Source organism: Pseudorca crassidens, chromosome 5, assembly GCF_039906515.1.
Source record: "Pseudorca crassidens isolate mPseCra1 chromosome 5, mPseCra1.hap1, whole genome shotgun sequence".
In the NCBI taxonomy this organism is placed as follows: domain Eukaryota; kingdom Metazoa; phylum Chordata; class Mammalia; order Artiodactyla; family Delphinidae; genus Pseudorca; species Pseudorca crassidens.
This window is the reverse complement of record NC_090300.1, coordinates 68,639,359-68,664,577: the sequence shown is the minus strand read 5'-3', so window position 1 is coordinate 68,664,577 and position 25,219 is coordinate 68,639,359. Positions and strand designations below refer to the sequence as shown.

The following is a 25,219-nucleotide window of genomic DNA, read 5'->3' as shown; positions in this document are numbered from 1 at the left end:
GGCAGCCTAGGCCCTGGCTGAGATGTGGGTATTTGTCAAACCATTGTCCCTGTCCCCTGAGTCAGCGGGCCTTTGGCCTCTCCCTGCGGAGCCCACCACTGCTGCATCCTCTCCAAACCACTCAGCCTCTAACTCTTCCTCCCAAACCGAAGCCCTACCCGTGACAAGTGCCCGAACTACCAAAGGGGCGCGGGCTCTCACGGAGCCCACCCGCATTCACGCGTGTGTGTGCGCGCGCGCGCGCGCGCGCGCGGGGGTGTGGCGCGTGTGCGCGCGCACGCGGTTGTGTGGCGGGGGGCGGGCTCTGCGCCCGCAAGCAGGGCTCAGGTCTGAGCGTGGCATCCTGACTTGCCCGCTGCGAGGGGCAGGGCGCCGCAGTGCCGTAGTAGCGGGCAGCCGAGACGCACCGCTCAGGAGCCGCGGGTACCGGAGCGGGCAGAGACCCCGGCGCTGCCTAACCCCCTCCGGGCCGCCCGAGCTCCAACCCCCTCCCCGGGAGGGCTGCGCGGGCCGCAAGACGCCCAGACGCCAGCCTCGGTCCCCTTTCAGTCTCTCGGTTCATCTTTCCTCCCAAGTAAGGGAATAAGCCCCAAGGAAGGAGCGCTCCGGCGAACCGCGCAACAAAGTGTTGGCATGCTGAGGTAAGACCGTGGCCGGCGCGGTGGAGGGGGGCTCGGGCTGGGGGCGCGGGTTGCAGCAACTTGGAAAAGGGGAGCAAAGCGGGAGCCGGTCCCGTGGCCAGGGGACGGAGCTGCAGACAAGGCCTCGGCGCGCCCCCCCGCCCCCGACGATGCCACCTGCCACACAGCCCCTGCCGGAGGAGATGCCGCGCTGGCAGGGTGAGGGCACGGGGAGTCGCCCGGGGTGGCGCACCGGCTTCCTCTTCGACTGGGAGGACCTTCCGAACCTTAAAGGTGTGCGGGCGGGAGGCGTCCTGGCTCCACGCAGTTTGCTGAAGCAACTGGTCAGATTTCGCCCCTTCTAGTAGTCAGTTCGCGCTCCAGGGTGCACAAGGGCGGCAAAGAGCGGGGACACTTTTTCTAACGTCTGGCCGCCAAAGCGTCTGACCGTCCCGCGGGGTTCCAGGACTTTGGGGGACTCCACAAAGCCCCCGAGCTAGGGGTCGTAAAGGGAAGCTGAAGCGAACGCGGAGACCTTGACAAATAGTAGCTACGGAAGGAGAGGAGGGTCAGGGAGAGAACGTCGGGTTGACCTGTTTAGTCTCGGACTCACAAGATGTGTGTTCCTGTGTGTGCGTGCATCTAGTATCACCTGTGGGGCTTTCGAAAACTCCACCAGTGCACTCATCCTGCACATTCAGTGATTTTCTTCCTCTAGACGAGTAGGCTGGAATTTGGGGAGGGGGCTGTGGAGTTCGAAAAAGCCCTACAGGTGATTCTGATGCGTTGTCCCCATCCGTGCCATCACTGCAGCGGGAAGCACGAGACCGGAGCCAGGAGGCAGCTCCCAGGTGTGAGCGATCCAGGTGCGGGACTCAGACCTTCCCGCATCCTCCCTCTTTCCCCGCGGTGAGGCAGGAGGGTCTGCAGCAGCGCGCGGTGATTTGTGGCTGCGCCGCAGTGGCGCGCAGTAGAGCTGCGAACCCGCGGGCACGCTCGCAGGCGGGCGCTGGGCGGCTGTCTCCTCCGGCTTCATTAGCATACGATGACCTCGCTGTCCGGAAGAGGGCCTGGGAGGGCCGTTTGTTCTTCTTTCATTTCGGGACTTGGGGGAACGCACCTTGGTTTGGGAGGTGTGGACCAGGGGGAGTCGCTGATGAGGGGCAGCTGTCAGGACACAGGGCTGGGAACTGCCCCTCGGGTTCGAAAGGGGGAGACGACGTCGCTATTTCGGTGCCTGGGATTTTTTGTTTAAAAAACAGCTCTCAGAGTCGCTTACTGGAGCACAGGGCATCCCTCGTTGTCAGCGAAGGGTATTAGATCATAGGGGGCAAGTGTCATCACTATTTGGACACATACAATTTACCTTTGTGCTTTATGCCCCTCTCATTCCAGGGCTGTGTCCTAACGTGGGAAGGGACTTAGTCTTAAAAAGGGCTGTACTTGCCTCCTTTCCGAAGGTAAATGATACTCATGAAATACAGCGTCTGCCACTAAGCTAACTTCCCTGCTGTACCTCCCATCCAAGTCTTTTCTTTACGGATCACCCTTAACGTTTGTGAATAGCACTGTAGGCGTTATTACAAGCATTTTTCTGGGAGGGGTGTGGGAGTAGGGAGCAAGTGGATGAGTCTTTGCCACCTTACAATCTCATGTCAGTGTTTGGTTCAGATCAACCCAGACATGGGGAGAAAATGATAAACAATCAGAGCGTCTCGGAACCTAGACTTTCAGAGGTAGGAGAAACTACTGAGGACATCTGTTCCAGCTCCCCCTCAAATCTCGCAGAGCACCTGCAGCAGGTAGGGGAGGATCCCGCCAACCTTGCACTCCCAGAGGTCCCAGCTGTGCTCGAGAGGCTCTGCTCAGGAAAGTACCCATAAAGCAGCAGCTCTTCCCTCTACTGCTGATCCCTAGAGGGGAGGCTGCCCCTACCGTTTTTGTTGTGGTAAAACTCTTTTCTTAAAAACAATATCTTATTGTATTGCAACACTATGATATACCTTTTCAGTGTAAAGGTAATTCATGTTGAAGGTAGAAAATGTGGGACGTTGAAAAGTGTGCAAAGAATCAAACCACCCACAATTGCACACAAATCAGATTAGTGTGTAAAATATGTAAATGGCATAACATCCCACTTCTCCACACAAATAATTAGAACAGCCCTCCCTCCTAGGAGGGTACATCATTATCAGAGCCAAATTCAGCCAGCCCAGCCAATCAGTAACAGCTTCTTCACATACTGGCCATTTTTGAAGAAGTGTTTGTTTACACCAAGTATTAGAATTCCACTACCAAACCGCAGAGGGAGTTGATACCTTTTCATATGTAACAGAGTTCACCTGCCTCACTTCCCTTCCCCACCCCAGCCGCTCAAGGCTAGTGACTGTGGATCACGCAGTAAAAAATAAAGTGATACGTATCATCCAAAAAAATGTCCTCAGGTGAAAAAAATGTGGCCGCAGAAGAGAAACTGAATTAGGCAATACGAAAGGGGAAATTCTGTGGTAGAGAATTCTCCAGGTAATGGACTGGGTGCTCTATGTGCGTTTCTCTTTGGATGAACCTTTGTTCTGCTCAGATCGGTTGGTCTCAGAAATGCACCTGAAAGCTGTCTAGAGTTGTGCAATGTATTTCCACATGTGACTGTTAGCATTTTCACTTAATTCATTAAAATTAAATAAAATTAAGATTTCAGTTTCTCAGTCACACTAGTCACATTTCTAGCACTTAAATGCCACATATGGCTTCCGGCTGCCATATTGGAGAATGCACGTATAGAACATTTCTATCATTGCAGAAAGTTCTACTGGACAGTGCTGGTTAGATTGTAAGCTTGGTGCAGGCAGAGGTGTGAATTTTGTCTTCCACAGTATCCCCTGCAGCCAACACATTGCCTGGCCAGAGGAGGACGAAGGGGAGGAGGAGGGACGGTGGTAGTAAATGTAGGGTAACATTAGCTATACCATTTATTGGGCACCTACTTTGTGCCCCTCACTGTGCTGTATTTTGTGCATGCATTGTCTTACTTCAGACTCAAATCACTACAAGCCTGGTGGTAACCTTATTTCACAGACAAGGAAACAGAGTCTCAGGAAGTTTAAGTAAGTGGTTGTAAAGCTAGTAGTAGAGAGGCTGAGTTTTAACTCAGGCCCTTATGATTTCAAAGCCTATTTTCCCAGGGCTTTTGCTTTGCCACCTCAGTAAATATCACGTGTGATAATGTGAATTGTCATCATCTTAGCTTCCCAGGAAGTCAGAGAAGGGGTTCTCTTGAAGGCTTCCCAAGGGAAATATTGGTATTATTTGCAATGTTAATAGCATTTCAAGAGTGTAAAATTTTGCTTGGGGGCTCAAGAGGTTTTGTCCTTGGATGGGTGTGACGTCAGGAGAAAGGAACCCACCCATAGTGTGGTCTGACCAGAGAGCCAAAACCTAGGAGAGCGGGCCAGCCAACCACCATCCCCTGTGCTTCTCCACAGGGAGGCTGATCGTCAGCCCGGGAGAGACGTACTGGCTTGGTTAGGATCTCACCACCGACTATGGGCATAACCTGGCTCCTGACTCCCTGGCAAGTGCCCTTCCCACTGCACCATCCTGCCCCATAGGCCACTGGCTCCAGTGTTGTCGTATCATTATCACTGTTGCCCCATTTTCCCCTAATTTCTTTATTCTTAATGAATAAAACACAGCATTTCAAGGGATGCTTAATCAGCACCAAGTACAGTGAGTTTATCACTTCCTTTTTTCTACATCTCATGTTTCTCTTAAAACCCTGTCAGGTTGAACTAGCAGTCTATACAAGTAACATCTGTTGAGTTTAGTATCGGCTGAAAAAACCCAGCTGTCTTTTAAACTTACTCTTGAACTGTATCCCCTGCCCGCCACTCCCTTCCCCTTCCATGCTTGTACAGATGCTACCTGGGACTCAAATACAGAGCCCTTGCATTTATTCCCAGTTTTATCTTGTTTAATTCAGTCTGTCTTGCCAGCTTGCCCAGATATTTCTGGCTTTGATTCTGCTATCCAGCATATATACTGTCCCTTCCAGCTGGCTTCCTGTTGTCCCCAAACCTGATGACCTCTTCAACTAAGTCATCAATAAAAAATGATGAATATTACAGCATTCTGAGACATTCCACTATATGCTCCTGAAAGACAATGTTAATTCAATAAGTAAATAGCACTTTTTAAGAAAATTTATTTAACTTCTTGTACCATCACTAAATCCATAATTCTTCATCTTTTTCAAAAGATTATCAGAGGAATCATATCAAACGTTTTGATAAAGTCCAGATACTCTTTATCCCTGGTATTTCCCTGATCTCCCTGCCTAATAATGTTGTCAAAGAAGCAATTTTGTTACTTTGACATAAACTACTAGCAGTTAACCCACTTTGATTTCTCAGGATCACAACTTCACTCCTAAAAGCTCATTCCACATCCTGTTCTGCAGTGTTTCCTGGGATTAACATCAACACCTCAAGTTAAGACATTTTCATAAGTTATTTTTCCCATTTTAAAAAAGTAAAATTGTCTTTGCCATGAGAGTGATGGTGATAGTGATGATCATGATGATGATGATGATGGAGGTGGTAGTGGTGACAGTAGTGGTGGTGGGTGGTGATGGTGGTTCATGATAATGATGATGGTGGTGGTGGTGGTGGTAATAATGGTGATGGTAGTAGTGACTTTCTTATTCTATGATTCTGAACAGATTAAGGAGAGTGGTTCAGTGATCTCAATTCATGATGTCTTGGCACCCTGGAATATACTCAGTAAGGCCAAAAGATTGTATTAATTTGAGGCAGATCTAAGAGTCTCCAGCGTCACGGAAAAATGAGATCAGAGAAGGAGCCAAGGAAGCAATGGGTCCCAGGCCTTCCTATTCAAAATGAGGAATCCTGCATCTAAAGGGGAAGGGCCCTGCATGGACTCACACCTCCAGGACAGACCAAGGTCTCACCGTTCTTCCCCAGTGCTTTGTCCAGGGCATACTCCTTCTTTCCATCTCTGACTCTGAAGAAGCCTAATGCTTTGTTTCCTGCAGCAATGTTCTTTTATTCTCTTGGAATTAACCTCTTCATCATTGATGGTTTTCATTGATGTCTCTGAAAATTAAAGATTCTTTCCTGGTATCATGATTTAAAAGGAGAAAGGAGAAGCAAGCTTATTTTCCAACTGGGAAATGGGTGGAACTGGGTAGAACAGAGACAGAAACAGATAATCATGCAGCATTACCTTTAGGTGAGAGTCAGAGGAGGGTCACCTCCCCAGCCTGGGAAGGTATTGGACCAAGAAAGTCAGGTAATACTCTCTGGAGTAGATGGGCTTCAGCTGAAATCCAAAGGCTGGCTAAAGGTTAAGTGAAGATATGAGTATAGGTAATACATTCTAGTTAGAGGGAACAGTGTAAAGCAAGGCTCAGAGGCAGCTCTTGTCTCCAGTGTTGCTGGAGCAAAAACTGTGCATTGACAAATGATGGGAGATGAGTCTAGAGATGTGGACAGGAGAGTCTTGTCTCCCAAGTTAAAGAGTGTGGATCGTTTCTCATAGACAGTGAGGGGCCACCAAGAAATGTTAGGTGGGAACTGACATGATCAGATTTTAACATTAGAGCAGCCCCTCTAGCTGCAGTGTCAGGAGGGTAGAAGACAGGAAGCAGGGCTGCCCATTGGGAGGCTTTTTTTGGAAGTTAGGAACTATGAGGGCTGGACAAGCTAGTATGGATGGAGGAAGGGACAGAATCAGGAAAGAACTGGTAATTAGGTGAATATGAAGGTAGTGAGGAGGGCAGAGGAACCTAGCAATTCCCAGGCTTCTACCTTGTGCATCTGGGAGGATAGTGGTTCCATCCACCAAGAGGATCAAGGAGCAGGAGTGAGGTTATTGATGAGTTCAGTTTGGGGCCTGCTAAATTTGCAATGTTGGTGACAGATGCAGATGGAGAGGTAGTTGATAGATGAGCTATGTGGCTGGAGACCCAACACTGGGGAGGCATAAGTCTAAGTGGTAGGTGAAACCACAAGAGCCAACAAGATCATAGGAGAGTCAATTTTCATTTATCTTGATACATGTACTGCCAGTATGTGGAAGATCCGTATCAAGGAGATTCATGCCTTTTTAACAAAGGGAGGAGACTTTTCACAGCATTTAGAGTCTGGGCTTGACAGGCAAGCTGTGCCAATAGCCATCTGCTGACCCAGCTAGACCAGTGCCCACTTCTGCCAGGTGAGTGGTCAAGCATGGGGGTTTTTACAGAAACTCTTGTATTCCTCTTCCATATTAGAGCCTCACAGATTTGTCAACATGGGCCTTTTCTCTAGAGCAGTGGTTCTCAATGCTGGTTAAACATTAAAATCATCTGGGGAGCTTTGCAAAAATACCAGTTGTGGGTCCCAATCCAGGAGATGCTAATTTAATTGTTCTGGGGTTAGGGCCTGGGCCTGAATATTTTTTTTTTAAAGGGCCCCAAGTGACACCAGTGTTCAGCAGAGTTAAGAACCATTGCTGAACAAGAAGTTCCCTCAGTGATTTATCAGATTACAGGGTTTTTAATTCTTAACCTCCTCTGGAAAATCTCCTATGACTCCGTTACAATTTCTCTAAAAATCACTTTAACATGTCAGAACCTACACTGGACACTGCACTCCATCCGTGGTCTTGGGCGTACTGTCCCTGTCTTTGCATTCAACATGTATTTCTCCCTCGTGCCTGCAAGGCTCATGGGAAACTTTGTCAAATATCCTGTGCTTAAAACCTCTGTCTACCACATTCTCTGAGTTACATAACTAATAGACTTGTCAAAAAGACTTAGGAATCACCTGCTATGACTTCTGAGTGAAACTTGGTTAGTTCCAAAGTATCCTTGCTTTCTCTTCTAAGTGCTCACAAGGCAGCACTCAACCCAGCAGTTCTTGAATGAATTTTTATTTACATTCCAATTACCTGGAGACTTTCCCCTCAGAGATTCTGATTTTGAAGTGTGGGGTAGGAGCCCAGAATTTCACTGGGCATTTCTAAGTTAAGGTGGCAGGGAGTGCAAAGAGTGGGAGAAGATATTTGCAAATCACATATCTGAAAGGGGATTGATAGTCAGAATATATAGAGAATTCCCCAAACTCAACAACAATAAAACAAACAATCCAATTCAAAAATGGGCAAAGGATTTAAAAAACATTTCTCCAAAGAAGATGTTCAAATGGCCGGTAAGCACATGAAAAGATAATCAGTATCACTGATCATTAAGAAAAGGCAAATCAAAGTCATAATGAGATAACACTTCATATCCATTAGCATATCTATTATCAAAAAACCCCACAAAAAGCAGAAAATAACAAATGTTACTGAGGCTATAGAGAAATTGAAACCCTTGTGTATTGTTGGTGTGATTGTAAAATGGTGCAACCACTATGGAAAACAGAATCTCAGTTCCTCAAAAAATTAAAAATAGAATACCATATGATCCAGCAATTCCACTTCTGGTTATATACTCAAAAGAATTGAAAGCAAGTATATGAAAACATACTTGCGCACCCACGATCACAGCAGCATCATTCACAATAGACAAAAGGTGGAAGTAACCCGGGTGTCCATTGATGAATAGACAGATAAACAAAATGTGACATATGCATAAAACGAAATATTATTTAGGCTTAAAACAGAAGGAAGTTCTGACACATGCTATAACATGGGTGAACCTTGAAGACGTTACGCTAAGTGAAATCAGCCAGGCACAAAAGGACAAATACCGTGATTCCATTCATATGAGGTATTTAGAACAGTCACATTCATAAAGACAGAAAGTAGAATGTTAGTTGCTAGGGGCTGGGGGTGGGAAGGGAAGAATGGGGTGTTATCATTTCGTCGTACAGAGTTTCAGTTTTGCAACATGAAAAACGTTCTGTGGATGGATGGTGGTGATGGTAGCACAACAATGTGAATATACTTAATGCCGCTGAACTGTAAACTTAAAAATGGTTAAAATGGTTAATTTTATGTTATGTATGTTTTACCACCATTTATAAAAGTAAATATGTATATATATTTTAAGTGGCAGGGACTGTAGGAGTGCTAGACAGGTAGGTGATGGAAAACAAATCTCAATCATGTAACTGCCGCCTCGGACAGGTCTTGGCCAGCACACATGGTGATGGGCCGTGGGACTCACTTTCAATCAACACGTGGTGGAAGTTTATGAAAACAGTATTTAGTAGTTCAAAAGAAAGGAGATATATAAGAATGCAAAACTAATGTCTCCCTATAAAATAGGCACTAAAATAAAAGCGAGAAACCTTTAAACAAAATCTCCAAGCTGTATATACAGAGATTTAAGAGGATGTAGCAGGAACTATCAAAAGGGAGCAATGTGAGATTAGGGAAATTGACCTCTTTTAAAATGAAAAATATTTTGCAGAATTCAAATCACACAATGGGAGCATGAACATTAGAACAATGCAGAAAACCAACGATGAATGTAAATTCTCATAGTACTGATAGAAAATACATAAAGAAATGAAAAAATGAAGTGAAAAAATGGAGGCTAGAATTCAACACATTAAATATAAAAATGCAGAATTTTTCAGGAGAAAGGGAAATGGAAGATAAGTTATAATAAAAAATATAGAAAAATATTTTCCTGATTTCATTTCAAAATAGTTCATTGTTTACCAGAGAAAATTAAAGCTATATTCTGATGAAAGTTAATTGTTTATATGAATAAAAAAATCTATTGTTATACTATCAGAAAAAAAATTATATTAAAAAAAAACAAGCATGTGCCAGACATTCTGTAACACTAAATGTCAGAAGAAAGTTGATGTATGGCTGTCCGATTTTGTGGTAATAAAATTACGACCCAGAATTCTGTATTCAGTAATTTGTGAAGAAAAAGAAAAGATAATTTCAGACAAAAAAAAAGTACCCAGACAGTAGACCACTAAAATCCTTAACCGAAAAAAGGTATTTACTCCAAATACTCTGATCAACAAGAAAATTAATGAACATTAAAGTTTGAGAATGGAGAAGATGAGATATAGAAGGTATGAGGTGAAAAATGAAACCAGTCAAACACTGACTTAATGTTTAAATGTTCTTAATATGGTTATGAAACAATGCAACTCTCAAAAATCATTCTTAATTAAAAAAAATACATAAGAAATTTAATAATAATATCTGGGTCTAAAAACTCAAGATTACTCCAGAAAAAAAAAAACAACCAAAAACCCTTAGAGGGCTAACTTCCTCATTTAGTATCATGGGCAACATGAATATTGTTTCATTGTTGACATAGATGGAAAAATATAAGTTAAAAAAAATTTTAAGAGAGTAGATGAATATAAACTAGAAGTGCCGTGTTTAACTTCAAAATTAGGAGGAAGATTTGGCACATTAGCACCAAGGTTAAAAATTAATACAGCATATAGCAAGGAAACATTAAAAAAAAGTATAAAATAAGATGATAGAAGTGAGGTCAAACATATTATTACATTAAGTACGAATGGTTTAATCATTTTTATTAAAAGATGAAGAAACATGGATTGGGCAAAAACTGATTCTAAATATATGCTCTTTTAAACAAAATGGGACAGAAAGGAGGAAGAAAAAGAGTATAGATGTACCAGGAAAATGTAAACCAAAGGAAGAAGGGAGAGCAGTATTAGACACAGTAGAATTTAATGAAGGAAACATTGAGCAATGCATTAAATGTGGCTAAAAGATATAATCCATTAGAAGACATACCATCTGTGAATATTTTTATCCTGAATAACATAAAAATATCAAAATATATAAAATAAACTGGTCAAAAACACAATCACAGAGGGAGACAACATATTTCTATCCATCTTCAACATGCTGAGTGACAAAAACAAATGAATATGTAAAGAATTTTAAGGATATAAGAAACTTGATGTAATAGACATATACTCCTTCACATTCAAGAATGAACATATATCTATTTAAATGTTTATGCAATATTGGGAAATTTTGGTGACATTGTAAAGAAAATTGTGATACATTCTAAAAAGTAGAACTTGTTCTATCAATAGGAGGAAAATAAAACTAGAGTTACTCTAGGATAATGTATTCTGGGAACTTGATGTTGCCTGGGATCTGTGCACATCCACCTGCCACTATTAATTCAACATTCAGGGAGAACAAGACCCAAGACCTGTTATTTGACAAGCATCAAGTCTGTAGAATGCTTCCTTCTTTAAGAAAGAATAAATGTTTTAACAGAGAGGAACTAAGGAAAGTGCAAGACAAGAGAATAGCATACAGAATTAAAATGAATGAGCTCCTCCAGCTGGACCTAAAAGAACATTTTAGGAGACTGGAATCATCTTAAGAGGGCAAGAAGCCATGGCCTTTACAAATCAGAAGAGAATAAGAAAAAGCTGAGGAGATAATGAAGTATGGTATGCAAAGACATGAATGAGGTATGGAAGGATGGCAAGGAAACTAAAACCCAGCTACAGAATTAAAGTCTATTAGGTGGAACTAATGAGCAGAGTTTAATCTATAGAAAATCAAATCAAATATGCAGAGGAAGTAATGTTATAAACAATAGGCAATCAGTACTGAAGCCAATTTAAAAAGAGATGTCTAAATAATTATTGTAAATCCAGTTTTTAAATTGTATGCAAAAGTAAAATATATTCAAAGAGAAGATATGTATTGCTACACAAAATTTTGAAACAACAAATTTAGATTTAAAACCCCAGATAACATTTTTAAAATCCTGAAAAAGCTGGTGTTTCTCTGGAGAATATATGACAGGATGGGATAATGTAAATAAAAGGTTCTGAATTCCTTGGTTCAACTGTGAGAGTTTCATTTTATTCTTGACATTTAAAATTTAGAAAATAATAGTTATCAGGACTTCCCTGGCAGTCCAGTGACTAAGGCTCCACGCTTCCACTGCAAAGGGCGTGGGTTCAATTCCCGGTCGGGGAACTAAGATCCCACATGCTGTGCTGCGTGAGACGGCCAAAAAAAAAGAAAAAAAAAGAAAGTTATAGAATTCTTTCCCCCACTATTCTATCTTCCAAACCAAGGGAGGGGTCTAAGAAAACATACTTCATATGACAAAGGACGAAAAATAAAGGAGATGGCAAGGAAACATTAAAAAGAATTAAAAGGAGCATGAAAATGATGAGATCAAATACTTCATTGATAACAACTAACATAATTTTTAAGAGGTCTTCATATTGGGTCCAAAACTAAAATTCAACCATATATTGTTTACCATAGTCATCCCTAAAACAGAACAGTGTACAAAGATTAAAAGAAAATGCTGACTACCAAATGTAAAATAGCTAGTGAGAAGCAGCTGCATCGCACAGGGAGATCAGTTCTGTGCTTTGTGGCCACCTAGAGGGGTGGGATAAGGAGGATGGGAGGGAGACGCAAGAGGGAGAGGATATGGGGATATATGTATACATATAGCTGATTCACTTTCTTATACAGCAGAAACTAACACAACATTGTAAAGCCATTATACTCCAATAAAGATGTTAAAAAAAAAAAGAAAATGCTGAGAAAAGGTATAGCAAGCAGATGCAACAAACACTAAAGCAAAAGTCATGATATTAATGTAAGACTAAATGCAACTCAAGACAAATACTTTATGTTTTTCAGGATATTTATTTATTTTTAATTGAAGTACAGTTGAATGACAGTGTTGTGTTAATTATTGCCTTACAGCAAAGTAACTTAGTTGTACATATGTATACATTCTTTTTCATATTCTTTTCCATTATGGTTTATCACAGGATATTGAATATAGTTCCCTGTGTTATACAGTAGGACCTTGTTGTTTATCCATTCTGTATATACCAGTTTGTATCTACTAACCCCAAACTCCCAATCCTTCCCTCTCCCATCCCCCTTCCCCCTTGGCAACCACCAGTCTATTCTCTATGTCTGTGATTCTGTTTCTGTTTCATGGATAGGTTCATATTTTTGATTCCACATATAAGTGATATCGTATGGTATTCGTCTTTCTTTTTCTGACTTACTTCACTTAGTATGATAATCTCTAGTTGCATCCATGTTGCTGCAAATGGCATTATTTCATTATTTTTTATGGCTGTGCAGTATTCCATTGTATATATGTACCACAACTTCTTTATCCATTCATCTGTTGATGGACATTTAGGTTGTTTCCATGTCTTGGCTATTGTGAATAGTGCTGCTATAAACGTAGGGGTGCGTGTATCTTTTTGAATTATAGTTTTGTCTGGATATATGCCCAGGAGTGGGATTGCTGGCTCATATGGTAATTCTATTTTTATTTTTCTGAGGAACCTCCATACTGTTTTCCACAGTGGCTGTGCCAACTTACATTCCCACCAACAGTGTAGGAGGGTTCCCTTTTCTCCACACCCTCTCTAGCAAGGACAAATTCTTTAAGACAATTAGGGTGGTTTTATATAACTGAATAGTCCAATTCACAGTGAAGATACACTGTTATAGAAATATATGCATCAATAAATGTTGATAGATGCAAAATTAATGTTGCATTCAAAGCACAACCATGGTAAAAGATTTCAAAATGCCACTCTAGGGCTTTCCTATATCAAGTAAAGAAAAAAAAATAGAGGAATTATGTAATATTATGAATATGATTTTTTAAAAATACATGCTGTGTAGTACCCACAATACAGAGAATGAAATTTCTTTTCCAGGGCTCATAGAACATTTACAAAAATAAACTCTGTATTAGGTTACAAATAAAATCTCTGCAAGTTCCTTAAAACAGAAATAATAAAGGTCACAGTCTCTAACCATTAGAAATGAATAATAATAAATAACAACATGGGGGACAAGCAATAAATTATGGTCCGTTTGTATAATAAAGTACTATGTAGCCATGGAAAACAATATGTAGAAGGATGTTTAGTAACACCAAATAATGGTCACCATAAACAAATAAGTGAAAAAAGTCAGACAGAGGGTAAAAGAGTTTAAAAAAAAAGTGTATGTATACATACATAGGGAAATTCTAGAAATAATTTATGGCAAAATGTTAATTGTGGTTATAATTAGTAGTGAGGTTACGTGTGATTTTTATTTTAAAATCATTAAAATATGATTTGGACTCTTGGCCAAGATTAATATTATGCTCACACTGTTTATGGTTTGTAGAATCCATATTCTACAATATTGTTTTGATAATGAAGATTAGTTTGCTTGTTTCTAGTCCTTTGGCTTTTTGTTGTTGCTGTTGTTGTTCTCCAAAATTCTTCAAAGATCAAATAACAGTGGTTAAAGAGCCTGGTCTTCCTGGTCCCAAGCGGTAGACCAAGCTATCCTTTGCTCTACTTGCTCTAGAATTAACCAGCCCACTCCCCAAACTTCCCTCAAACATTGTTTGGTCAGTAGTGTTTTGGGTTAGTTAGTTTGTTTCTTTGGTCACTTAATGTTTTCAGATCATTCTGAGCTATTTTTTTCATGATGTACTTCATGTAAGTTTGTACCATCTTCCTGTATATTGCTTGATTGTGTGCCTTCCCTCTTATCTCTAAACGTCCTTTTCAGTTATGAACCTGTGGGTTAGTCCTGCAGGCACTTTTTTTTTTTTTTTAAAGAACCATTCCTTTTCCCTCTTGTGTCTGCCTAAGTTTAAAGGTCCTGGCTGTTTATTACAGCCTGGCTTCTCCTTGACAATAATGACCTCTGAGCTGGAGTAGCTTCTTTCTCCTAAGATGTCTCTTATGCTGGCTTCACCCTTCTGCAAGCAGGGTCTTTCTGTTGGTCAGAGTAAGGTCCAGAGGAGTTCATCCAGTTAGACTTCTTTACTCCATTTCAACAAGGGAAATAGAAACACTTGTCTGATGCTCTTTTAGCCAAATGAGGCGTTCAGCAAACGTTTAGCCAGCATGAATTCCCTTTCACTGTTCCAACTTCCTTCATGCCAGAAGAGTAGGGGCTAGGAATGCACCCTTCGTTTCCTCCTTGTGATCAAGAGGCTGGTAGAACATGCTCACGATGATATCATACTGTTCCTCACCCTTTTCTGCTCACTCATAAGATATTTTAGGTGCTCTATCTTTAGGGTCATGAATATCCATCATAAACCAATTTTTGGTCCAAAGCCATGTTGCCATATAGACATGCCAGTCCTTAAATACAGTTTTTAGTACTCTTTGTAATAATGTGTACATGTGTGTATATTTGTGCGTGTCACCAGGCACCTCCCCTCTCCTGTTTGTTTTACCAGCAGTTCTACACTTTAGACTGATTCGTAGTGTTATTACAGCTCTTTGATCATTTGCTCATCAGTCTCTAGGCTAATACATGCCCCCCCACCCCATGCTCATGAGATGCAAGCATTTCATTACTAGATATGAACTCCCCCTTTCAGCATACGGTGAATCATGACCCAGAAAACTACATCCAGTATTGACACTGTTTGCTTCCGTTTAATCTCAGAATCCCAACTGTCAGCAGGAAGAACGGCTGACAACATCATCCCTATTCCCAAGTTTTTCACTGTCTTGCCGAAAACTAGGGGGACATCAGGTCAGACTAGATGATAAAGGACCTTGAATGCTTGGAAAAGGAATTGGACACAAAGTGATAGAAGTAATTCTTAGTTCTTGAGAAGGGAAATAATTGAAACTAGTGGTTTTCCTAGAGTAAAGTATTCATATGCAGAGCAGACTGAAATGGAATGAGACAATTCTGAAGACTAGAGGCAGATGCTGGGGCCAGTGAGCAGGCTGTTACTCAGAAATTGGAGGTGCTGTCACAAGGAATGAAATGAAGGGACAGAGCCGATAGATAATACAAAACAAACTTGGTAAGTTGGTTTCTGGTTTGGTATTGAAATTTTGGGAGGAGGAAGGAGGCTGAAAGTAAATAACACCAATTATCAACCCGCTGAATGTGGAGAATGACATTTACATTGAAAAAGATAGGCAAATCTGTGTTATTCAGTTTTTGAGGTGGAGCTGGGAGGAAGATAAGTTTGAGAGTAGATCTATTTATATATTTAAAAGTCACACCTTATAAATGGTTGGAGGACTGTGTAAATGCATGTGATTCCATCAGCAACAGGATGCCTTTCTGACCAAACTAAATTCATTATATGATTTCACACTCCAATCAAAATAGAGTTAGTCAATCAAATCAAATTACTTTTCTCTTTCTACTGTTTCTTCTTTAGTTGGGGCTGCTTTCTGTTGGCCATTTTTGTCTAGTTCAAAGTGATTCACCAGGGAGGCCAGTCCCTCCAATTGGACTGTAATTTATTAAATACGTTCATCCAAATGACTAACTCTGTGCTCATCTCCCAAACCCTCCAGTGTCCTAATCTAGCTCATGCACCCAGCCACTCCTAACCACTGCAGGCAGATGTTGCCACAGAGTTCCCATGTCATAGTTTTTTTCGATTTATTCGTTAATTGCTTCTGAGGGGTGAAAGCGAAAATTTATACCATTTCATCTTTTATAGCTGGTTCTGAAAAGCATCATCGTTCCCTTCCATCCTCTTCCTTAAATTGAGATCTAAGATTTTTCACCCTGAAATTCATATCTTTTCTCATCAAACTCATTTCTCCAATATATGAGGCCATGCAAGGTATCAGGGGATCTTGGCACATTTACTTGTATCTGATAAAAAAGAAGGGAAGGCAATGGGCATCCATGGAGTCCTATGGCACTGTGCTAAGAAGTCTGTATTCATTATGTTTAATGCTATTCTGCAAGGTGACACCACTATTCCCATTTTCCAGCTGAGGAAACTTGGACTCAGAGAGATGAAGTAAGAATAAGTAATGTGCTCAAGGCCACAAATCTAGGAAATGCAGACCCAGGTTTGTTGAACTCCTGGGTTATACTCTTTTCTATTTTCTGACAGATCTATATTTCTAGGTATAGAATACTGTTGGTATGTTGTTCTCCACATCAGAAACCAGTGGTGCAGAGGAACAGTCCAGAAGTGCTTTACGCCTCACAGGCCCTGGCGTATAGGTCTCCTGACACTCCCGACCCATACACACCCTTGAGTGAACAAGGCTCATGGGTTTGGAAGAGATTTGGGGGAAATGAAATGGCATACTCCTAATTATTTTGAACTAAGGAATCCATTAGCTATAATTTTTACTGAAATTGAAAATACAAGAAATAATCTTATAGCATGAAGAAACTCCTTTAAATTAGACCCAATTTAGGAGTTTTGAGGTTTTGATTTCAGCGGTTCCTCCCTGCAGTGCCAACATGTCAGGTACACTTAGTAAACCCGAGTCTTTTCTCTTCTCTGCCCTTTCACATTAGCCGTGTGAGCACCATTGCGAGCTGAGCTCTCCTGTCTCTGAGCTGCACAGTGCCAGTGCTTTCTCAAAAGTCTTCCCATTTCATCTAGGCTTTCAAAAGGAGTGCTGTAAAGTTGATTATCTTATTCTCCTATCATTTAATAAAACCTCTTGCGTTTATAGTGATGCCCCATTTTTATTCCTAATATTGGTGGTTCCTCCTCTTCTTCCCCCTCTTCCTCTCTCTCTCTCCCCCAAAGAATTGTCTATTTTATTGATTTTTGTCAACAACAGCAAAAAGAGCTTTTGATTTTACTTACTGTCCAGTTGTTTTGTTTTGTTGTGGGTTCTAGCCTTCATCTTTAGTGCTGCCCTTTTTAGCTTTATTTAGCTTTCTTTTGCTCCTTTTCCAGCTTCCTGAGTTGGAGGCTTGATTTATTTATTTTCATCTCCCTTGTTTTCTAAGAAATTTATTTAAGGCTACAAGCGTCCTATAATCAAACTTCACATTTACTAGATTGATAGGTAACTCTTCCATATTTTCACTTTCTTCTTAAACAAGAAGTTACTTAAGACTATATGGGGTTTCTTTAAATTACCGTATTGTTGCAGATTGACTTCCCTGGGAAGCAGATTCTGAGATGGAGTTGCAGTGCAGGAGTGTTATTAATTTTAAAGGGAATGCTTTTGGGATCATTACTTGTGGAAGGGATGGGACAGAGCAGGACTGGCAAAGAATTTGGACTGGGATAGCCCTGCTGAGTTGGGTTGAGGGGACCAGACCTTTATGCCCCTTCCCATTTGTATCATTCAGTAATTGTATGTGGGTTGCCCAGGAACGGGGCAAGGCAGATCTCTCCAACTAAGACAGTTCCTGAAAAGGGCTGACAGCTGAGAGCTGTCTTCCAGCAGCACTTCCAAGTAGCTGGGGAAGTAAATCCTTTCCAAAAGGGGATCTGGTTGGCACAGTTCAGCACATACTACAAATATTTACAGTTTAATATTTTAACTAACTTTTGGCTGTTGACATTTAATCTGTATAAGACATTTCCCCATAGTATTTAATTAGATACATGTACCAAAATGTATTTAGCAGTCCCATATTGTGAGACATTTAAATTGTTTGGAATTTTTTGCTATTATAAACATACTGCCAAAAATATCCTCAGAGCTGCAATCTTGTAGAAGTACTAACAGTAGTCTCAGAGGTAGTGCTGTTATTTTTGTCCATAGTTACTTTCTTTTTTTAAGATATATATCTATATTTTATTCCTCTTCACCTTTTTGTACTGTATACACTATTCTACAACTTTAACTTCTCTCTTTGTAATAAATTCTGATAAGTTGTCCATAATGGCTCATGAGAAACATCCTCACTTTTTAGTTTTGTTTTTTCTTTAAGTTTGAGATATAATTGACATACAGCAATGTATAAGTTTAAGGTGGATAGCATAATGAGTTGACTTACATACATCATGAAATGATTATCACAATAAGCTTCATGAATACCCATCATCTCATAGAGAAACAAAATTAAAGAAATAGAAAATTTTTTTTCTTGTGATGAGAACTCTTAGGATTTACTCTCTTAACAGTTTTCATACATAACATAAGCAGTGTTCATTATATTTATCAAGTTGTACATTACAACCCTAGTACTTACTTATCTTATAACTGGAAGTTTCTACCTTTTGACCACCTTCATCCAGTTCCCCCTCCCCCCACCCCCATCTCTGATAGCCACAAATCTGATCTCTTCTTCTGTGAGTTTGTTTGTTTGTTTTTGAAGTATAACGGACCTGCAACACTATGTTATTTCCTGTTATGCAGCATAGTGATTTGGTATTTCTATACATTTCAAAATGATCACCACAGTAAGTCTAGTTATGATATGTCACTATATAAAGGTATTACAGGGACTTCCCTGGTGGTGCAGTGGTTAAGAATCCGCCTGCCAATGCAGGGGATGTGGGTTCGAGCCCTGGTGCAGGAAGATCCCACATGCTGTGGAGCAACTAAGCCAGTGCATCACAACTACTGAGCCTGCGCTCTAGAGCCCAAGAGCCGCAACTACTGAGCCCGTGTGCCACAACTACTAAAGCCCGTGCGCCTAGAGCCCGTGCACCTAGACCCTGTGCCCCGCAATGAGAAGCCTGCGCACCGCAACAAAGAGTAGGCCCCGCTCACTGCAACCAGAGAAAGCCCGTGCGCAGCAACAAAGACCCAACACAACCAAAAATAAATAAATAAAATAAATTTCTAAAAAAAAAAAAGATATCACATAGTTATTGATGGTATTCCCCACACTGTACATAGCAATATATATATGATTATTTTGTGTAGCTGATCTCTTAAGTTCAAATGCATTTTAACAAACCTATGTTTTTACTCACTACCGCTGTGTTTACTGTTTTTGACATCATATTTTACGTATTTTTGTTTTGTGTATCACTTAACTACTTATTGCAGATATAGATGACTTTACTACTTTTGTCTTTTAACATTTCTGCTAGCTCTCTACGTGGTTGATTTACTGCCTTTACTGTATATTTGCCTTTACTGATGAGTTTTTCTTTTCATAATCTTCATGTTTCTAGTTGTGGCCTTTTCCTTTTCACTTAGAGAAGTCTCTTTAACATTTCTTGTAAAGTTGGTTTAGTGGTGCTGAACTCTTTTAGCTTTTGCTTGTCTGTAAAACTTTAGATCTCCCCATCAGTTCTGAATGAGAGCCTTGCTGGGTAGAGTATTCTTGGTTTTAGGTTTTTTACCTTTCACCACTTTAAATATATCATACCACTCCCTTCTGCCTGCAGAGTTTCTGCTAAGAAGTCACCTGATAGCCTTATGGAAGTTCTTTTGTATGTAACTCATTGCTTTCTCCTTGTTGCTTTTAATAGTCTATCTTTAATTTTTGCCATTTTAATTGCCGTGTGTCTTAGTGTGGTCCTCTTTGGGTTGATCCTTTTTGGGACTCTCTGTGCTGCCTGGACTTGGATGTCTGTTTCCCTTCCCAAGTTAAGGAAATTTTCAGCTATTATGCCTTCAGTTATGTTCTCTTCCCCTTTCTGTCTCTCTTCTCCTTCTGAGACCCTTATAATGTGAATGTTAGTACATCTGATATTGTCCAAAATCTCTTAAACTGTCCTCATTTCTTTTTATTCTTCTTTCTATTGAGCTTCAGTGATTTCCACTAACCTGTCTCATCTCATCTAATCTACTGTTGATTACTTCTGTGTATTTTTCATTTCAGTTATTGTGTTCTTCACCTCTGTTTGGTTCTTCTTTATATTTTCTAACTCTTTTAATTAAAAACTTCCCACTCTGTTCATCCATTCTTCCCCCAAATTCTTTGAACATCTTTATGCTCATTACCTTGAACTCTCTATTGGGTAGATTGCCTTTCTCCACTTCACTTAGTTCTTCTTCTGGGGTTTTAACTTGTTCCTTTGTTTTGAACGTACTCCTCTGCTGACTCATTTTGCCTAATTTGCTGTTTCTATTTCTATGAATCTGGTATTTGTTATGTTTCCCGACCTTGGAGAAGTGGCCTTTTGTAGGAGACATCCTGTGTGTCCTAGCAGCTCACTCCCCTCTGGTCACCAGAACTATATGCTCTAGGGGTGCCCCCTATGTGGGCTGCGTGGGTCCTTCCGTTGTGGCAGGCTGACTAATGGGTGGTCTGGTTGGCATGGCCGGCTCCCCATCCAGCTGCTTGCCAGGCCCTACCTTGTGCAGAGGCTGCTGTTCGCTGGTGGGTGGGGCAGGGTCATGAGGCTGCTGGCTGGGAGCCCTGGGATTTCCCAGGGCTAGTGCTGGCCTATTGTTGGGTGGAGCTGAATTCTGGAATAGGTAATTTTGGGTCCCAGATCTAGTGTTGGCCTGCTGGTGGGCAGGGCCAGTTCTTGACATGGCTGACCGTGAGGTCCGAGGTGTCCCAAATCTGGTGTCAACCCACTGGTGGATGGGGCCAGTTCCCCAGGTGGCTGGCTGAGAGACCCAAGGTGTTCCAGAGCTAGTGGTGGCTTACTTTGCCCACTGGTGGGCAGGGCCGGGGCCCAGTGGGCCCAGTGCTGGCCTGCTGATGGGTGGGCTGTGTCCTGGTATGGCAGGCTGCAGGGCTGCAGTGCTCCTGGGGCTGGTGCCTGCCCACTGGTGGGTGAGGCAAGGTCCTTGGGCTAGTGCTGGCCCACTGGTGTTCAGGGCCAGGTCCTGGGCCCTCTAGTGGACAGAGGCAGTCCTGGGACAGCTGTGGGCTCAGGGGGTCTTAAGGCAGCAGGCCTGCTCATGATTGGGGCTGTATCTCTCCCCAGCTGGTTGCATCTCAGTACTGGGACTGAAAAGCTGGTGGGTGGGACTGGGTCCTGGCACTAATAAGATAGAGGGAGGATTCCAAAATGGCCCTTGCCAGCGCCAGTGTCCATGTGGTAGAACAAGCCCCCCAGAATGGCTCCCACCAGTGTCTATGTCCCTAGGGTGAGCTCCAGTTGCCTCCTGCCTCTCTGGGAGGCTCTCCCAAGATCAGTCAGTGGGTTTTACCCCGACTTCTTTCAAATTACTGCTTCTGCCCTGGGTTCCAGGGCAGGTGAGATTTTGTGTGCACCCTTTAAGAGTGGAGTCTCTATTTCCCACAGTCCTCTGGATCTCCCAAAAGTAAGCCCCGACACCTTCAAAGCCAACCGTTCTGGGAGCTCATCTTCTCAGTGCAGGACCCCCCAGGCTGGGGACCCTGATGTGGGGCTCAGACTACTCGCTCCCTGGGGAGAACCTCTGCGATTGTAATTATCCTCTCGTTTGTGGGTCACACACTGAGGGGTATGAGTCTTGACCATACCGCATCTCTGTCCCTCCTACCTGTCTCATTGTGGTTCCCTCTCCATATATTTATTTGTAGAAGATGTTTTCTGCTAGTCTTCCGGTTTTTCTCATCAATAGTTGCTCTGTAAATAGTTGTAATTTTGGTGTGCCCATGGGAGGAGATGAGTTCAGGGTCTTCCTACTCCACCGTCTTGACCACTACCTCAAAAATCCATAGTTAGTTTCTTAAGATAAACTTACAGAAGTAAAATTACACAGAAATGTACGTGTCAAGGCTACTGATATATAGTGTTATTTTGGCTAATTTACTTCAATACCAGCAGTGTAGGAGAGTTTCTATTTCATTGCTTTCTTAGCAACAAGGATGTTCCCTATTTTTAAAGTGTTAACAATTTGATAAGGTGGCAATAATGCCTTATTATTGTTTCTATCCAATGAAGTATGATTTAAATGAGTATAAAAACAAATGACATTTCCCAGCCTAAAATAATGGTACCAGATACTATGTGGCAAGAGCAAAGATTTAGATTTTGTGCTTTTACTCAAATCAGAATATTTTTAAATTATTACAAATATGTTTGTATTTTCTTGATGATTATCTCATGCCAAGTGCTGTCATATGATTTCATTGCCCCTTTTTATCTTTGTGTCACATGGCATAATGGTGAAGAACCACCCCAGAGTCACATTATCTGGATTTGAATCCTGTATTTATCAGTTCATAGCTGCATGACCTAGGACAAGTTACTTAACTCTCTGTTCTTTAGTTTCCTCATCTTTAAATTGGGCATATTTGATCTACCTCTTAGGGTTGTTAGGAGTAGTTAACCAGATAAGTCATGTAAATTACTTAGGGCAGTCTGGCATGTTGTAAAGTTTAACCATTATTAATAAGGTGTTTTTCAAATTGGGGGCTAGACATCTCTGAGGTGGAGGGGGCCATCCAGGGACATATTGTCAGGGGTCAGAATAAGGTATAGCCGTGTCTGGGTGCTGTTGTCCATGGTGCTGAACCATAGTTATGTAATTCCCCAAAGGACATTGCTACTCTATAGAGTTGGTGGAAGAAGAGGCACATGACTGCCCAGAGTCTTCTATAAGCTAAATCTTGGGTTCCTGCAATGAGCCAGAAAATTGATCCTCAGGCAGTCTGTAATCTAGAGATAGTATTAATAATTTTCCCAGGTCTGAAAGCCAGCACAGATGCCGGGGAAAGTATGGGCTTTGCATCAGGCAGACATGGGTTTGAATAATGGCTTAGCTGCCTGCAAGGAGTCTGATCCTAGATACAGTGGCATGATAATTCCTTGAAAGATTATTTTGAGGATTATATTAATGTGGAGAAGGCAGTAGATTCTCAATAAATAGCAGCTATTCTTCAGATTGTTATGGGAATCAGGAAGTGGGGAGAAGGAAAAGGAAAGGAGAATTAGAGAATGGAGATGGAGGGGTAGAAGAGGAGGGAGGGGAGGGAGAACACAAGAGCTTCATCAAGTGGAGAATGCTCAGAGGCCAGCTCACCACAAGCTCCTCCTGGCCCACAGGAACTTTCCAAGCTTAATGCGGCTTCACACACTTCTAAACTTGAGTGTTGTCTCTGTGGTGTGGTTTTGTTGTGGTTATTGTTAACACACACACAAGCACACACCACACCACTGCCACCACAATACCTGATTTTTTTTTTTTTTGCTTTTTTGCAGTACGCGGGCCTCTCACTGTCGTGGCCTCTCCCGTTGCGGAGCACAGGCTACGGACGCGCAGGCTCAGCAGCCATGGCTCACGGGCCTAGCTGCTCCGCGGCATGAGGGATCTTCCCGGACCGGGGCACGAACCCGTGTCCCCTGCATCGGCAGGTGGACTCTCAACCACCGCGCCACCAGGGAAGCCCAATACCTGATATTTTTATAGTGCTGTCTTTTTCTAGTTGTGCCTGAGCCCCGTACTCATATCTTGAGGTGTCTCTTCTGTGACTATTCCATTCCTGACACAGGGATGCTCTGTGGCATGAATAGGGCTGTCATTTTCTCACCCTCTCAGGCTTTTCTGTTTGTTGGGTTTTGCCCTTCACTTTTTGGTAGGAAACTCCTATTATCTGCTCTGTGCCCTCCTCAAGATTATATATTTGGCACAAAATGTGATAGGAGGAGTATGAAACATAGATCCAGATTGTAAAGAAAGGAAAATTCCCCAGGGAATATAAATCATATCATGAGAATTTTAGGTCTGACAGTCGTGGGGCTCTGGCTTCCCAATGATGTTTTCCTGCCTTGGGAAAGTGGAACTGACTTGAGAGATCCAGAATCTGTCTGCTTTAGGGCCCCCTAAGGAGAAGGAATAGCTGCAGGTAGTCCAAGCTTCTCTTCTTCTTTCTGTCCCTTACATTAATGTAAAGCAGTGCTTATAAACACTGGCATGCATCCGAATCCCCAGGGCTCTATAAAACACAAATTGCTGGACCACCCTGAATTTCTGGAGATCTGGGGTGGGTTCTGAGAATTTGCTTTTCTTACATGGTCCCAGTTGATGCCAATACTGCTGGTGTGAGGACCACACTTCAAGAACCACTGATAGGAAATTTTACTTGCTATGATACTCATAAAACATTAGACAAATAATTCCCATGACAACCCTGTGAAACATGTACTACTACTATTATTATACCCATTTAGAGATGAAGAACGCTGGTTTAATGTCACATACTAGTAAGTGGTAGAGCCAATGAATTCTGTTCTAATTCCAATGCCAGACCTGTGCTTGGTGCTTTGGGAAGAAGGTTCCCTGACACTGGATGTGAGTCATTTTCCCCAGGCGTTAGTTTTGTGGAGGAGGCCTCCTCTCATGCTCTTATCCCTACATCAGCCCCTCAGCTCTGGAATCCAGAATCGGACCTTGGTCCTGATGCTTATAGCCCCATTTCTTTAACATTTCCGCTGTAGCGTGCCCCTAATGGCAGGGCCAAGTGAACACTCTCCCACATTTTTTGAGAGCAAAGGTGGCCCCAGGGCAAGAACTTAATTTTTTTCCAAAGTCTCATGTTTTACCTCAAACTTCCTGAATATTTTGCATTCTATGCCATTCTCTGTTCATATTTAATATGATGTAGATGTTTTCCCCCTCAAATAATATTGGCTTTCCAGGTGCATGCCATGGTTTTTCCTCTGGCTTCTAATTTACCTTCCAGTTTGAGGATGAGGATTTAGGCTCTCCATAGCTGGTTTATTGATGGTATCAGCACTTAGCACAGGACCTGGCACTTCGGTACTCAGTAGGTATTCATCCAGAGGTGTGATGGTAAAAGAAAGACCATGGGCTTTGGAACTAAACAGACTTGAGTTCAAATACCAGTTCTGTCACTTACTGATGGATGAACTTAAGAGAATCACTCTGGGGCTGTTTTTACAGCTGTAAAATGGGCATCAAAATACCTTGCTCTCAGGGGTTGTTGACTATTACAGATGCAGTGTGCAAAGCACCAGATGTGTGATAGTCTATAAATGAAGTTTGCTGCTATGGCTTCTATTTTAA

General features: G+C 42.0%; 1 protein-coding gene across 9 annotated transcripts in view; it reads left to right on the top strand.

The window, feature by feature from the left end:
• The first annotated feature begins 284 nt into the window (after nucleotides 1–284).
• Nucleotides 285–25,219, top strand: part of DGKG (diacylglycerol kinase gamma) — a 207,314-nt gene continuing 182,379 nt past the window's right edge. For all 9 annotated transcript variants that reach the window (XM_067738346.1, XM_067738344.1, XM_067738339.1 and 6 more), the window contains exon 1: nucleotides 285–641. The gene's annotated coding sequence lies outside the window, so the exon portion shown is untranslated. The remainder of the gene's footprint in view (nucleotides 642–25,219) is intronic.